Below are 17,488 nucleotides of genomic sequence, written 5' to 3'. Positions count from 1 at the left end.
TAAATAACCAATTATTAATATATTTGTACAGGCTGATTCTCAATTTTACGCATAAACTTGAAGATTTATTCCTCATGACAAATAATGAGTACTAATAGTTGAAAATAATTGTAGTTGTTTATGCACTTACAATTAGATTGAGAATCACTCTGTATATACTTACATAACATTACATAAATTGGACCGCGTTATGCATCACTTGAATATAACTTGTCAGAATAGACTGGCTCAAACTATTGAAAATTGTTTGGTGCCTATCTATAGCACAGAATCCGCTTGGTCAGTCGTTTTACGATTATACAGGTGTTCCTGTAAGTCGTGGCATAAATTTAATCACAAATACTAGAGTCAAAGTGATGTTTCGTGTGAAATGACCCAAAAAACACATTAAAAATAAAAAGAAAGTGCTGAAAAGTGACTAACACTAGATTAATTTCAGTTATAAAACTTCTATTATACGATAACTAACTTCACGTTTAAAATGTCAACCTCAATTTTGACATATTTGTAATCTTCATTAAAAATCCTTTAAAATGAGTACAAACACGACATATTTATCTTCAATATTAATGATGTTATGGTCAACTTCCGGTTAGAAATGTCAATCTTAATTTTGACATATTTGTAATCGTCGTGAAAAATCCTTTAAAATAAGTCCAAACATGACACGTTTAATTCCAATATTACTCGAGATATTAGCCATTTCCGGTTTGAAATGTCAATGTCATTTTGACATATTCTTAATTTTTATAAAATGTCTTAATGTTTGTCACAAAAACAAAAATATAATAAAAAAAATCAAAAATTAAGGTTGGTATTAATATTTAAAAATTAAATTGCTATCTTCATTGTTGCTAACTTCGGGTTTAATGTTTTTTTATTCAAACTTTTTTGTTTTTTGAGATAAGTGCGTCATCTTTGGACTCATTTTAAAGGTTTTTTAATGAAGATGACAAATATGTCAAAATTGACGTTGACGTTTCAAACCGGAAGTGATTGTATTTCCATTAATATTAAAGTTAAATATGTCGGGTTTGGACTCATTTTAAAGGATTTTTTATGAGGTTGACAAATATGTCAAAATTAAAAGTTGAAAGTTCGAACTTTTTGGTTTTTTGAGATAAATGCGTCAAGTTTGGACTCACTTTAAAGGTTATTTTATGAAGATTACGAATATAATAATAAAATTAAAGTTGGCACTGACAAATTGACAAACATCACTCTTACTTACTATTTTTGAGAATTAAGTAATGATTTATATATCAAAATAAAGCTTGAACTCTCTACTTTAAGATGATGTATAATAATCTATGTGTTATATGTATAAAATTTTGAAAAAATTAAAAAAATTGATAACTCTATTTTAGGACTTAAAAAATTGTAGTTGTTTATGCACTTACAATTAGATTGAGAATCACCCTGTATATACTTACATAACATTACATAAATTGGACCGCGTTATGCATCACTTGAATATAACTTGTCAGAATAGACAGGCTCAAACTATTGAAAATTGTTTGGTGCCTATCTATAGCAGAGAATCCGCTTGGTCAGTCGTTTTACGATTATACAGGTGTTCCTGTAAGTCGTGGCATAAATTTAATCACAAATACTAGAGTCAAAGTGATGTTTCGTGTGAAATGACCCAAAAAAACACATTAAAACTAAAAAGAAAGTGCTGAAAATTGACTAACACTAGATTAATTTCATTTATAAAACTTCTATTATACGATAACTAACTTCAGGTTTAAAATGTCAACCTCAATTTTGACATATTTGTAATCTTCATTAAAAATCCTTTAAAATGAGTACAAACACGACATATTTATCTTCAATATTAATGATGTTATGGTCAACTTCCGGTTAGAAATGTCAATCTTAATTTTGACATATTTGTAATCGTCGTGAAAAATCCTTTAAATTAAGTCCAAACATGACACGTTTAATTCCAATATTACTCGAGATATTAGCAACTTCCGGTTTGAAATGTCAATGTCATTTTGACATATTCTTAATTTTTATAAAATGTCTTAATGTTTGTCACAAAAACAAAAATATAATAAAAAAAATCAAAAATTAAGGTTGGTATTAATATTTAAAAATTAAATTGCTATCTTCAATGTTGCTAACTTCGGGTTTAATGTTTTTTTATTCAAACTTTTTTGTTTTTTGAGATAAGCGCGTCATCTTTGGACTCATTTTAAAGGTTTTTTAATGAAGATGACAAATATGTCAAAATTGACGTTGACGTTTCAAACCGGAAGTGATTGTATCTCCATTAATATCAAAGTTACATATGTCGAGTTTGGACTCATTTTAAAGGATTTTTTATGAAGTTGACAAATATGTCAAAATTAAAAGTTGAAAGTTCGAACTTTTTGGTTTTTTGAGATAAATGCGTCAAGTTTGGACTCACTTTAAAGGTTATTTTATGAAGATTATGAATATAATAATAAAATTAAAGTCGACACTGACAAATTGACAAATATCACTCTTACTTCATTTTTGAGAATTAAGTAATGATTTATATATCAAAATAAAGCTTGAACTCTCTACTTTAAGATCATGTATAATAATCTATGTGTTATATGTATAAAATTTTGAGAAAATCAAAAAAATTGATAACTCTATTTTAGGACTTCAAATTTTTTAATTAAAAAATGGTTGCAATTCAAAAAATCACTTTTACTTTATTTATGAGAATTGAGTAATGAGTTATATATCAAATTAAAGCTTGAACTCTCTACTTTAAGATGATGTATAATAATGTATGTGTTGTATCTATAAAATTCAGAGAAAATCAAAAAATATTATATCTATTTTAGGAGTTAAAATGTTTTTCATTGAAAAATCAACTTTTTTTTTAAATACGTCACGTTTGGTCATGGTTATGAAGATTACGAATATAATTATAAAATTAAAGTTAACATTGACAACTGAAAGTTTTTTTCACGACTAAATCCGAATGTTTCTGGCTCTCGTTCTAGTTTTAGTGCAATAAAAATATACAACATAGTAATATCTTATGCTAAGTAGCGCTGCCTACCACTGCCACTAGAACTAACACTAGACCTAGAACTAGAAACATTCGGACTGACATCTAACAAAGTATGTAAGATACTCTTACCTTAGTCCATTCTGCCGGTACATATTTCCAAAATATGTACCGCCAGAATATGTACATATTGCTGTAACAAAGCAGGAAAGATATTGTCTTCTCTGGTCGATTTGATGTTACTCCTCAGATATCATATCTTCTAGGTGCGAGCCACGGCTATGTCGTTCTTTCTATCGAGTATTAATCACTGATAGTGATCCATATATACACTTTAATATCTGTCAAAATTGTTGACATTTCTTGTCAGTTGGTAACACTAACAGGGAATTTTATCTAAAACAAAATTTTAACTCAAAATGACGTTTTAAATTATCGTTATCCAAACAGACAAACTTTAATTTTTGGTTTTATATTTATAAATATTAACATCGAATTAATATTGGAATAAAATGAAATAAAAATTTATAGTTACTTAAACTCTAACAATGACTTTAAGTAATACCAACACAAATCCTTTTAACAAAACATTTTGACATTGACAGGTATTATAAAGTAAAATTTATGAAATAATTTCTTTTTCGTTGTGAAAGTGAATAATTTTCATAAAAGCGTGGGAGTTGGTTCAATAAGCTCGTTTGAAATCGACGAGTTGTTTACGTATAAACCTTTTTTTTCTTCATTTATGTATAAGCCCGAGGGAATTGCATAACAGTAAAATAAAACGATACGAGAGTAAATGGAACCGTGTGCTCGGAATGCGACCCGTTCCACTTCGGTATTAAATTATTCAATTATCCCGTTGTCACCTGGGGTAAAGAAGTTGCGACAGGCGAAGATGTAAAACGAAAAATCCCCATAAAAAGATCTGTGGTTAAAAGTAACTTGATAAAATTAACTTGTTAAATTCGAAATGTCAAATGGTTTTACGATAAAAAAATTAATAACGGTATTTGATACTTATTCTATCTATACTGAATGTTATTGTTGATGTGACACGTGATCGAAACATATTTATATAGAAACGTGTAGGAGCCCGCGGGTAATTTAGCGCGTGTTTAACGAAATTGCCGTTAGAAGAATTTTATGGCTGCATATACTAATGTATTTGTTGAGCGTAACAGAAATCGTTTAAATTGGAAACGTGACAACTCTATTAGATGTGTTATTAACACAACGGTTAGTAACATCACAACATCTTTATTTTAGAAGGAAAAAAACCAGTTCTTTCGAGGGTCATTTAGATCATTGCTTACGCAATCAGTTTATTTGGGACACTAAAAAAGTTTTTATTTACTCAACATTAAAACTTAATTATAATTATCTCATTAGTGTTCAAAAATAAACTTTTTATTTGTGTGTTAAGCTACAAAAGAATATGTTATAAAAAAGTTTAAAATTTTCCAAGAAGTTACTTATCGAGTTATGTGTTCTTATTTCAGCCTCGTGTGGTAACTCTCTACATATATGTATATCCACAAAGTAAGTTATTACTTACAATCCATGTGATTACACCTCAACTATTTGTCATCATTCTTGGGAACTTTTTAATGTTATCTTTACGGATTATTCATATTCATGAACATCCCAATTTTTATTCTATAAATATTTATTAAGTAATTTAACATGTTTTATGCATCATTTTAAAGAAATAATCTTCAAATTTAAATTATACGCATATATCTGCAAACTAATAAGTTTTTTTTATCCAACTTGATGAATCAGCGTTACTATATTCTTGATATGTGTTGTGTTATTAGTAAATACGTCAAGAGTTGTTTCATGACTTTTTTAGTAACTCATACCGATAACTATTATATTTCGCAACTGCTTTCATTACAAATTAAAAAGAAATAGAGATAAACCATGCAGGAAGAGTGGTGTATGTTCTAGACTGGATGTCGCGCCTTTATTTCTTTATGTAGGTAAAATAAAGGCACGACGTCCAGTTTGGAACATCCCCCTCACCCCGCATGGCTTATTTCGGGGTACGGATAGTAGAGTTGACCGTTATCTGATTTATGATTTAATCTTTCAATTTGTCTTATAACTTAGCTATATAACAAATGTCGTTTTTTATTAATGAATGAGACGATCAAGGACAAGTATTGAAAGGTAACATACTAGCTTAAAAGAAAAACTTTCCTATGTGTGAAGCGTCACATTCTGCATTTACATATTGATTATTTTTCTGCGAATTTCGAAGATGTTAGTGAAAAACAACGTTTTAACTGGAATATCAAAAACATCGAAACGAAATTCATCGGAAGGTCGAATGCAAATATGATGATTGATTATACTATTTTATGCTAAATAAATACCATACTTCTAAAGGGAGAAAATTAAAGAAAAGATGATATATTACAAGTCAGAGTGAAATGGAAGATGCGAAATCAGTTAAGAAGAAAACAACACCATGTGATTTTAGTTGAATCTTCAAAAACTAAATCCTTACATTATACAGGTATACTAAAGCCAGATATGAACGTCAAGATATTGGAGGAATCAAAACTTAAAACACACCAAATACTATGAGTAATCGCTTCTCAACTTGTTGTGTATCTAATACATGATGTATCTTGAAGATATAATAAGAGTACCAAGTTTTTAAAATTTTATGCTTCGTCTCCAAGCTGCGTCTACTAATATGAAATGATTATATCGTCAAGTATTAGCTTGTGGCCGAGGAGCTACAACCAAACTTGTTGTATATCTAATACGTAATATCTTCAAGATATAATTAGAGCAGCAAGTTTTTGACATACTATGCTTCGCCCGCAACCAACAATTAAACACCAAGATCGTTAAATTTTATCGTTAATGACCTTGATATATCAAAACCGAGGTCGTTTGCGGCCGAGATTATACAATCGAAACATTTGATAGTTATTAAAACCATCAAATATTGAAGGGTGGATGAATATTTTAATTTAATTCTAGTTCATCATCATTCTATTAACCTTCGAGCGGGCGCGTGCCATAAATTTTATAACAACAGGTCCGTATTAATCATGAAACGCTACAGTGTTGTTTGTGTGATACTAACTGTTGCCAATTATAGTGTCTCAGTTGCAAACTCTTTCTGTTACCATCTTTTCGTCGTTCACCGAAGATGAAACTGTGTTATCTATTATTCCATAGATATTTGAATGAGTATAGATTGCTTCAACTGCACCTCTTCGGCTGCAAGTGACTTCGGCTGCTATTTTCTACTATTTCTATGTCCGAATTTTTGTTGCCTCGGTATAAAATAGATATCTGTATCACTACAGATTGTTTTAATTGCACTGCCTCGGGTGCAAGCGACCCCTGCTCTATTAAAGATAAAAATTCGTTGCCTCTTTATAGAATTATTATTTGTATGCGTAATACTAGTGTCATTTGCAGTGAAATCTCATCTAAGATAAAATCGTATCTATTTGCAGTAGTTATTTTTATGACTACAAATATTTTCAAGCAGTTGTGTGAATTTCTGGATGAGATTGATCAACTGAAGCATGTGAACCTATTTAGACTCATCTCAGAGCCTAGAGACTTCACATTTATAGAGTTTTTCTTAAAATATCACTAGAAAGTCGTACTACTTAGAACTGATACGTAGTTCTATCTAAAAGCAACATCCCTCTATATAGGCATGTGCAACAGAACTGTTATAGAGAGGCAAACTAGACATCATAGTACGAATGAAAGAGCCATAGTACCTAAGGTAATGAAAGTCACACGCACCCCTTGGATGGCAAAAAATCACTGAGTACAAAAATCCAACTAAGCCATTAACTGTAAGCTATTAAAGTCTTCAATAACTCAACTAATGGTACTGCCTGAGTTGCTTAAATATATAGCTGGAGTAACTGGTGCTGTGCAATGTTTTATGGGTATTTTTTCAGCAGGTTAGTTACCTAGAAGACATGCAAACCACGTTTTTTAAATCATCGGAATTTGCCCAGGAACACTACCTATATGTAACATTTAGCAATAAGACCTACCAGACACCATGTGCTCTGAACCTAAGAGACACTTTATTCTGGAAGCCATAGTGCCATGTTGAATTTAAAATCTGATTGTAAGTCAGTAGTTTGTTGGAGATTGAATTTGAGTTCCTCCCAATCAGCAAATAGAATCAATTTGATCTCCAGAGTAATGTGTAGGTACTTGGCGTTGTCACTACTTGGCTTCTCACTATCACTAGAACTATGGGTTTAACTGTAGGTCTCCTAAGATGGCTAAACCTAAATTCTAAGTTCTAGGCCTAGTACTAGTTCTAGTTTAATAAAAATATACAACATAGCGGTATTTAGTGCTAACTAACCTAGCACTGTCACTAAAACTAACATTAGACCTAAAACTAGAAACATTCAGGTTTAGCCGAACGTCTCTTAAGACGGCTAAACCTGAATGTTTCAAGTTCTAGGTCTAGTGTTAGTGCAACAAAAATATACAACAATCTACCGTTGAATATCATCTAAAACTAGAACTAGCACTAGATCTAGACTAGAAAGTTTCGGCTAGACGGAATGTTTATAGTTCTAGTGCTAGTGTTAGTCTAGTTTTATTTACTGTAATGTCAAATTATGCAGTAAGTAGGTACGCCCTGGTTTCTACAGGGTGTCCGGAAATGACGTGTACAACCCAAGACCACAAATACTTTGACTAAAAATATGATGATTTAACTCAACTTATTTATATACAAAATTGCTTAGTTTAGCCGCTTTTTTAAATTTTTTAGATAAGTCGAAAAATCCTCAATGGATTTTAGTCATTCTGTGGTCATGCGTTTGTATCAGTATAGAACAACTATTTGTGGAATAAACTCTAATTTCGAAAATTATAGGGTGTTTAAAAACATTGTCACAATAAATTATGCAAGTACGAAGGCTTTCACGACCGGTGTTAATTGAACTAAAACTAGAAACTTTCGGGTTTTGCCGTGTGTCTTTTAAGAAAAGTTTCTTCAGAAACTGGTTCGAGGTGACGAAATCGAAAATCGAGTACAATATATAAGTCGGCAAATTGATTAATAATTAATTAACGCTAATTATTAACTAATTGCGTCGCGTCCGGTGTGAGGCGGCAGGAGGTCTTCGTGTTCACCACCATCTTTCATGTTTTGCTGAGCTCCCAGCCATCTTCTCTGTTGAGGTTATTTCTATGTCGATGGATTTCTATGGCTTCTCTTGTCAGTCTTTGGTAATATCTGTTATCCCTAGCCAGTACCTTTGTTTGTTCGAAGCCTATTCGGTGTCCCTCTGCATGGGAATATTCCGCAACCTCTGTCTGCTGGATCTTCTTCAACCTTACATCCCTTTCATAATCTTTGATGCGGCACTCGACGTTGCGTCCAGTTTGGCCAACGTAAACTTTCTCACAACTGCACGATAGTCGGTAAACTCCCGCTCATAAGGAAGACAGATAAATCCAAGTGGTTTTGTACTTACCGCGTCTTCTTTCTGCTTTCGCTGCTTGATGGCTGGGTTGATGTCCCGCGAAGTGTATCCGTTCTTTTACAGCATGCCTCGTAGAAATTGTTGTTCCTTCTTCAAAATATCTTCTTCACATATTCTCGCTGCTCGTTGAAATAAAGTGCGGATCACGGACCTCTTCTGTTGAGGATGATGATGTGATGAAGCCTGCAGATACCTATTGGTATAGGTCTTCTTCCGATATACACCAAGTTCCATATCTTTCAAGTTCTCATTTGTCGTCCTGGTGACCAACACATCTAGGAAAGATAGTTTTTTGACAGTTTCTGTTTCCATGGTAAACTTAATCATCGGATGTTGAGGGTTAAAGTGAGCCGTTTTTTAACATGTTGCCATATTACAAATGTGTCATCCACATATCGGAGCCATAGTTTTGGTTTCCACAGGCTCTCCTTCGATATAACTGGCGATAATGGAGATCCCATGACTGCTCTTTCGAACTGTTCGAGCTTCTGGCGGAGGTCATCCACAGCATCCTTGACTGGTACATTTAACGATTCCACAAAATGTGTAGAATCCCCGACGTATGATTCGGTGTTCTCTGTAAAAGATATGTGGCCAACTGGTATGTGGGAGTTGTTAGCACTGACGATAGGGCGGAGGGGGACGTCTGGTTAATGAATCTTCGGTAGTCTATAAATTCTTGGTGGTACCGGCGCCTGCACAAACAATCCTTTCTGCAGGAATTCCTGTAGATTTTATCAAGTCCTTCATTTTCCTTACGATTCTGTCTGTTGGGTCCTTCTTGATCTACCTGTAGATGGCTGGGTTGGGTTGGGTTGGGCTCCAAGTTGGATTTAGGTGGTTTTGCTGACTTCAGCACTTCAAATTCTTGTCGGATCTCTTCGGCTTTTAGTGCGGGCATCCTTCGAACAGTCGCTTCCACCTCGCAGATAATTTCCTCTTTCGGGACTTCCTCGGGGCGATTCAATCCTTTGGCGAGCACAGTGGTTTCATCTTTTGTTAGTGAGACACTCGATCTGATGATGACGATTGTTTCTACTGGTAAACTATTACTTTTCTTCTTTTGTATCCGGCGTTCTAAGGATTCAAACTTCTTGATGTGCGTGTCATGGATCTTCTGGAATTCACAATCAGCCTTCTCCATTGTTAGTCTGTCCACTTCATCCCAGTCTTCACCGGACATAAAATTGGAAAGTGAGAGGTGGAGTTTCTAGTGTTAGTTTTAGTTCTAATTTCAGTTAGGTGAACGGTTTAGCAAAAAAAATATTTTCTAAATCCCCACAAGCGCGAATGAGTAATGTAAGGTAACACTAATATCGTTTTTTTTTAATAGTAGGCTAGGTATAACTAATTTTAAAAACAAAAACAGTTTCGTGTTATCTTTGAATTCATCACGAAGCCCTCTAACGGCTAAACTAAGCAATTTTGCATATGGATAAGTTGAGTTAAATCATCATATTTTTGGTTAAGGTACTTGTGGTCTTCCGTTGTACACGTCATTTCCGGACACCTGTATAGAAATATATTTTTGTATATTGCATGTTAATTAAAATTCACCATATATCGAAAAAAGAAATAAAAATTTATGTACACATTTATTTTTAACAAGTACATCTTCTTAATCCTTTAAGTAATCCAACTACAAGAACATCTTAAGAGATTATAATCGATAGACATCAACTTTAAAACTAAATGAGGCAAAATGTTTTATGGAAATTATATACCATCTTAGTCTCGGGCAAAATGAAAATAACGATTAAAACTGAAATAAAAAAAAAAGAACACAAAAAGATTAGTGACCCATCGCACTCGTTAGTGCAATTCGATGTTAACCCTTTCTTTTTCTTCTTCATCTTTCTCCCTGTTCCCCATCATTCTTTTTTTAACTCAAGTTGACTCCGAGTAGTAAGATAATTTTTCTAGCAAACCAGCAAGAATCTAGTTCTTCTATCTTAATGCTTCGGCGACGTCGCCGCGTGTAAAATATGCGAAACGCGACGCGTTCTACACGCACACTCCGCAAAAACCGAATAAGTTAAAAGAGAGAGAAGGAACGGAGAGGTGAAGTTGAGAAGCGTATTAAAATCGTGACCGACCCCCTTCTTCTTCTTCTTCTTCTCGATAAACTCCTTTGCTCGCGCGCCAATGATTTATCGTGTGTTTACAAGGGGAGAGAACTAACGCTCTCCAAGTCGAGACGTGTTACTCTTCTGTGAATACAATTTGTTCTTTTTATGTTCACGGGGAGTCCCTCCAACGAAGAATTTCTTCGAGATTTTCCTTTTTCCCATCTACATCGTTTAATATTTTAAAAATTATAAAAATTTATTGAAATTTTCTGCATAATAATCCAACAAAGTTATTTCGATAAGATATTATCAGAGAGAAATTTACTTTATTCGTGGTCGGAAACATTTCATTTATGTTCGCCTTCACAATAGAAGTGGATGGAATTCTCGGGCCACTTAACATAATATCTTACTTAGTTTTACATTCTTCGACGTTTCTTTAATCTGGAGAAAGGTAAATGTTTGTTCAGTTCTAAAGAAGGTGTTTGGAATAGAATTTAGAATGTTAGAAGGTGTTTTAGTCTATTTTATTGGGTAATTTTATGAAAGGCCACAAATCTTTCTTATGTTAGTTCTTCTTGGTGCATTCGGTACATTGCCGATGATATTGATGGTAGAGGTCAAAACCTTCTCTTAATTTATAATACTGATGGCAGCTGCTACTAAAACTTGATCTTCTTCACCACTCATTTTAGTAACGCTATTAAGTGACGATGTTTGCTAAATATCTGGCTGAGATGTTTACTCCCAACCCATGGCAAAACAATCTAGAGATGACTAATATTGAAAACCAAAGAACATAAAACTTCACACCAATTGCTGGTATAGGATCTAAAGAAAGTTTCAGGATTCGACCACATCACAGGAGAAAACTCTTCAATAAAGTAGTGCTCAAAAGTCTTTGTCAAAGGCGTAAAGATATTAACAATGTACATCTCGGATAGACTTTTCAGAGCTTAAAGAAATAAAAGCGTACTGTATCTGCGATATACTAGTGAAATATCAGAAGTCTTGTTTAGCCGTCTAGCACTAGAACTACCACAAGATCTAGAACTAGAATCATTCGTGTTTAGCCGTCTTGAGGAACGTGCGGCTAAATACGAATGTTTCTAGTTCTAGGTCTAATGCTAGTTCTAGTGACAGGGGAAGGGTTTCCGATTGGATGGAGGACGGCGATAATAAGCCCCTTGTACAAGAAGGGAGTGAAGGGAGTAGTGGAAAGTTATAGGGGAATTAGCTTAATGGACTCGGCGTACAAGATATATGCGAAGGTGCTGCTGCAGAGGTTTGAGGAAGAGATGGAAGAGAAAGGGATCTTACCGGACGGACAGGCAGGATAGATAACGTGTACATATTGAAACACTTGGTGGATAAAGAGCTGGAAGGGAAGGGAGGGAAGCTTTACGCCCTATTCATAGATCTAAAGGCAGCGTTTGATAAGGTGAATAGAGGGAAGTTATGGGAGGAGATGAGGAGGAGAGGGATTACTGGTGGGACAATAAACAGGGTGAGGGAGATATACGCAGAGACGATAGCTAGGGTAAAGGTGGGTGACGAGTTAACGGATAGGTTCTGGACAACGAGGGGTTTGAGGCAGGGATATCCACTCAGTCCCGCACTGTTTGCCTTGTATACCGCAGACATGGAAGACAGATTGACCGGTGGGCAGATGGGAGGTGTGGTTGTAGGGAGGAGGAAGATGCATTCACTGGCTTACGCGGACGATTTGGTGGTAGTGGCGAGAGAGGCGAAGGAGATGAAGGCGATGATGCGGAGTTTGGAGAGTTATTTTAGGGGGAAGGCTCTGGAGGTGAATGTAGGAAAGACAAAGGTTATGAAGTTCTGTAAAGGGGGTAGAAGGAAGAGCGAAGACTGAAGGTGGGAAGGGAAGGAGATAGAGGAGGTGAGGGAGTACACATATTTGGGGTACAGATTTAGAGAGGACAACAAGGAAGGCGCGCATGTGAGGGCAATGGCAAAGAAGGCGAATAAGGTGATGGGGTAGGTCTGGGGGTGGGGAGAGAGATTATTTGGAAGGGATATGGGAAAAAGGAAGATGATATTCGAGTGCTTGATTAGAAGTGTTATGATGTACGGGGCGGAGCTTTGGGGGTGGAAAGAGCAAGGGCTGTTGGAAGGCGTGCAGGCTAGGTATTGGAGATGGGTTTTGGGGTTGGCAAAAGAGACGCCGGAGTACATAGTCAGAGAAGAGGTGAAGGTTGATAAGTTAAGAGTGGAGGCGGGTAAAAGGGCGGTACGTTTTGAGGAGAGGGTTGAAGGGAGGTCTCAATGTAAAATTTTGGGGGAGTGCTGGAAAGAGATTAAGGCAGGGAAAGGGGGTTACGGGCAACGAGGGAGGGAGGAATATTTCAGAAGGGTGGGGTACTCAGTGAAAGCGGTAGATGATAGAAGGAGGGAAGGGATTGAGATGTGGAAAGAGCTGGAGAGCAGGGATAGAGATGTACAGAGGCAAGAAAGAAGGGGCAGATAAGGGAGAGCAGGTACAACCCTAAGTACGAGGAAATAATAACGGAGGGATTGCCGAAGTACCTGTCGGTGGAGGGGGATGAGGAGGGGAAGAGGATGGTGGCAAGATTCAGATGCGGCAATGAGGAGAGAGCGAATAGGTATTGGATGAGAGATGAGGAGAGAGGTTGTAGGCTATGTGGGGGGGAGTGGGAGTCGTTGGAGCACCTACTGAGGGAGTGTGACGAGCTAAGAGAGGAAGTGATCGGCTGGAAGCAGGTGCTGGGGGAGGGGGCAGAGGGAAGAGAATGGATGAGGGAGGTGGTGGCGACAAGGCAGCGTAGGGAGATGCGGGGAGGAGATGGGGAGGGGTAGGATAGGAAATAAAATGTATTGTATTGTAATGTGATATATGTAATTGTAGTATTGCTAAAAATTTAATTGTTTGTGGAATGTATTGCTGATTTGGTAGCAATAAACTTAATTATTATTAGTGACAGTGCTAGGTAGCGCTAGTTAGCACTAAATATCACTATGTTATATATTTTTATTAAACTAAGACTAGAATTAACACTAGACCTAGAACTAGAAACATTCGGGTTTAGCCGTGCATCTTCAGACAGATATCACTGTGTTATATATTTTTATTGAATTAAAATTAGAACTAACACTATCCCGAAAACTAGAAACATTCGGATTTAATAACTAATCAGATTTGATTAAAAACTTACCTCTGCAAAATAGAAAAAACCGCAACAATTTAAACGTCACCCAAATATTTGACCACAGTATTTGACACTTCGAACATAACCTGAAACAACAAATAACCTTAAATTAATTTTTGTGATTTAAATATATAAAAACGAATTTATTAATAAAAAGTTTAATTAATATTAATAAAATGAATTGGAAGTAATAATTTTTTAAAATAAAAGTAAAATTATTATATTAATTTTAAATAATTTTTTTATAGCAAAGTTGGTAGAATTGAAAATCGCCATTTTGGTCTATTTTGATGGTGGCGGGAAAATAATTAAATTTAAATTAATTCTAATACAATTAATAAAATTTGGTTATAACAGAAAACAATCAGAAAATATTTATTGTTGTTATAACACAATACTAAGAAATAAATATTATTTGTTTAATGAGGAATTGATAAAGTTAATTTATCAATTCAAACTAACCCCAAATATTTGACAACTCATGATTCACAACATAACCTCCAATATCAAAGAATTAATCCTAAATTAAAAATTATTACTGATATTGCATATATAAAAAAGAATTTGTTAATAAAAGGGTTATTTAATATTAATAAAATGAATTGAAAGTAATAACTTTTAAAAATAAAAGTAAAATTATTCTAAAATTTATATTAATTATAACCTAAACGTTTGACAATTCGTGACATTTACATAACCTCAAAGTTATGTTGAGAGTTTAAGATTTAAAACTTGTTAATAAAACTTTCTAGTTCTAGGTCTAGTGTTAGTTCTAGTTTTGCACTATCACTATCACTAGAACTAACACTAGAACTAGAAACATTCGGGTTTAGCCGTGCATCTTCAGACAGATATCACTGTGTTGTATATTTTTATTGAATTAAAATTAGAACTAACACTATCCCGAAAACTAGAAACATTCGGATTTAATAACTAATCAGATTTGATTAAAAACTTACCTCTGCAAAATAGAAAAAACCGCAACAATTTAAACGTCACCCAAATATTTGACCACAGTATTTGACACTTCGAACATAACCTGAAACAACAAATAATCTTAAATTAATTTTTGTGATTTTAATATATATAGAAACGAATTTATTAATAAAAAGTTTAATTAATATTAATAAAATGAATTGGAAGTAATAATTTTTAAAAATAAAAGTAATATTATTATGTTAATTTAAATAATTTTTTTATAGCAAAGTTGGTAGAATTGAAAATCGCCATTTTGGTCTATTTTGATGGTGGCGGGAAAATAATTAAATTTAAATTAATTCTAATACAATTAATAAAATTTGGTTATAACAGAAAACAATCAGAAAATGTTTTTTGTTGTTATAACACAATACTAAGAAATAAATATTATTTGTTTAATGAGGAATTGATAAAGTTAATTTATCAATTCAAACTAACCCCAAATATTTGACAACTCATGATTCACAACATAACTTCCAATATCAAAGAATTAATCCTAAATTAAAAATTATTATTGATATTGCATATATAAAAAAGAATTTGTTAATAAAAGGGTTATTTAATATTAATAAAATGAATTGAAAGTAATAACTTTTAAAAATAAAAGTAAAATTATTCTAAAATTTATATTAATTATAACCTAAACGTTTGACAATTCGTGACATTTACATAACCTCAAAGTTATGTTGAGAATTTAAGATTTAAAACTTGTTAATAAAACTTTCTAGTTCTAGGTCTAGTGTTAGTTCTAGTTTTGCACTATCACTATCACTAGAACTAACACTAGAACTAGAAACATTCGGGTTTAGCCGTGCATCTTCAGACAGATATCACTGTGTTGTATATTTTTATTGAATTAAAATTAGAACTAACACTATCCCGAAAACTAGAAACATTCGGATTTAATAACTAATCAGATTTGATTAAAAACTTACCTCTGCAAAATAGAAAAAACCGCAACAATTTAAACGTCACCCAAATATTTGACCACAGTATTTGACACTTCGAACATATCCTGAAACAACAAATAATCTTAAATTAATTTTTGTGATTTAAATATATAAAAACGAATTTATTAATAAAAAGTTTAATTAATATTAATAAAATGAATTGGAAGTAATAATTTTTAAAAATAAAAGTAAAATTATTATATTAATTTTAAATAATTTTTTTATAGCAAAGTTGGTAGAATTGAAAATCGCCATTTTGGTCTATTTTGATGGTGGCGGGAAAATAATTCAATTTAAATTAATTCTAATACAATTAATTAATAAAATTTGGTTATAACAGAAAACAATCAGAAAATATTTATTGTTGTTATAACACAATACTAAGAAATAAATATTATTTATTTAATGAGGAATTGATAAAGTTAATTTATCAATTCAAACTAACCCCAAATATTTGACAACTCATGATTCACAACATAACCTCCAATATCAAAGAATTAATCCTAAATTAAAAATTATTATTGATATTGCATATATAAAAAAGAATTTGTTAATAAAAGGGTTATTTAATATTAATAAAATGAATTGAAAGTAATAACTTTTAAAAATAAAAGTAAAATTATTCTAAAATTTATATTAATTATAACCTAAACGTTTGACAATTCGTGACATTTACATAACCTCAAAGTTATGTTGAGAGTTTAAGATTTAAAACTTGTTAATAAAACTTTCTAGTTCTAGGTCTAGTGTTAGTTCTAGTTTTGCATTATCACTATCACTAGAACTAACACAAGACCTAGAACTAGAAACATTCGGATTTAGCCGCACGTCTCTCAAGACGGCTAAATCCGAATTTATTCGATTTTTACCAAGAATTTAACGTCTTAAAAAATGCACGGCTAAACCCGAATGTTTCTAGTTCTAGGTCTAGTGTTAGAACTAGCATTAGACCTAGAACTAGAAACATTCGGATTTAGCCGCACGTCTCTCAAGACGGCTAAATCCGAATGATTCTAGTTCTAGGTCTTGTGTTAGTTCTAGTGATAGTGCTAGTGTAAAACTAGAACTAACACTATACCTAGAACTAGAATCATTCGGGTTTAGCCGTCTTGAGAGACGTGCGGCTAAATCCGAATGTTTCTAGTTCTAGGTCTAATGCTAGTTCTAACACTAGACCTAGAACTAGAAACATTCGGGTTTAGCCGTGCATTTTTTAAGACGTTAAATTCTTGGTAAAAATCGAATAAATTCTATAATTACACGATTTCTTGTATAATTTCACTCCGTCAATGAATGTTAGTATACTTTCACTGTTTTTATCCTTAATGGATTTCAAACGTAAACGCTCGGTTCTAATGATAGCAACATTTTTTGATTACACCACTTTTAACATTAACTTTCCAACGTAGTTTCGGAAATGAGATTTTCATTTTTTTCTTTTGTAAAGCGTATCAAAGGAATTTTTGTCTTTTCAATGGATGTTAATGCAATCGTTAGACACCTGGTGAATCTTGTGGATGGCAATTTCACGGCATCGCAGATGCTTAGATTACCGTGATAGACTGCAATAGCGGCGCAATACAAGTGCAAATTTATGTGCAAGGCAATCAATGTGGATTACTTCGGGTACATCGCACTTTGAACAAAACCTTCTTCCTATACCCTCTCTTATTTCCCGACATCCTCTTCTTTCACATTCGCGATCGCGAAAACGGTACACCATCAATTTTATAATGTCCCCATAATTTGCGAACGCAACCGATGATGCATGGAGAGGTACGAAGAAATGAAACAAAATGTA

The 17,488-nt window shown here is 33.4% G+C and overlaps 1 protein-coding gene and 1 long non-coding RNA gene across 3 annotated transcripts in view; one reads left to right on the top strand and one right to left on the bottom strand.

Annotated features, from left to right (window-relative positions):
* The window catches only part of LOC111416632 (Rho guanine nucleotide exchange factor at 64C), a 145,535-nt gene that overhangs the window by 22,110 nt on the left and 105,937 nt on the right, over window positions 1–17,488 (top strand). The gene's annotated exons all lie outside the window — the stretch shown is intronic.
* The window catches only part of LOC139432639 (uncharacterized), a 49,654-nt gene continuing 33,549 nt past the window's right edge, over window positions 1,384–17,488 (bottom strand). The window contains exons 2-6 of the long non-coding RNA XR_011642383.1: window positions 15,673–15,752; window positions 14,719–14,798; window positions 13,766–13,845; window positions 3,128–3,391; window positions 1,384–1,579 (exon numbers count right to left, since the gene is read on the bottom strand). This is a non-coding gene — a long non-coding RNA (uncharacterized lncRNA). The remainder of the gene's footprint in view (window positions 1,580–3,127; window positions 3,392–13,765; window positions 13,846–14,718; window positions 14,799–15,672; window positions 15,753–17,488) is intronic.

This window comes from Onthophagus taurus, chromosome 1 (genome assembly GCF_036711975.1).
Source record: "Onthophagus taurus isolate NC chromosome 1, IU_Otau_3.0, whole genome shotgun sequence".
NCBI lineage: Eukaryota > Metazoa > Arthropoda > Insecta > Coleoptera > Scarabaeidae > Onthophagus > Onthophagus taurus.
This window is presented reverse-complemented; position numbering and strand designations above follow the sequence as displayed.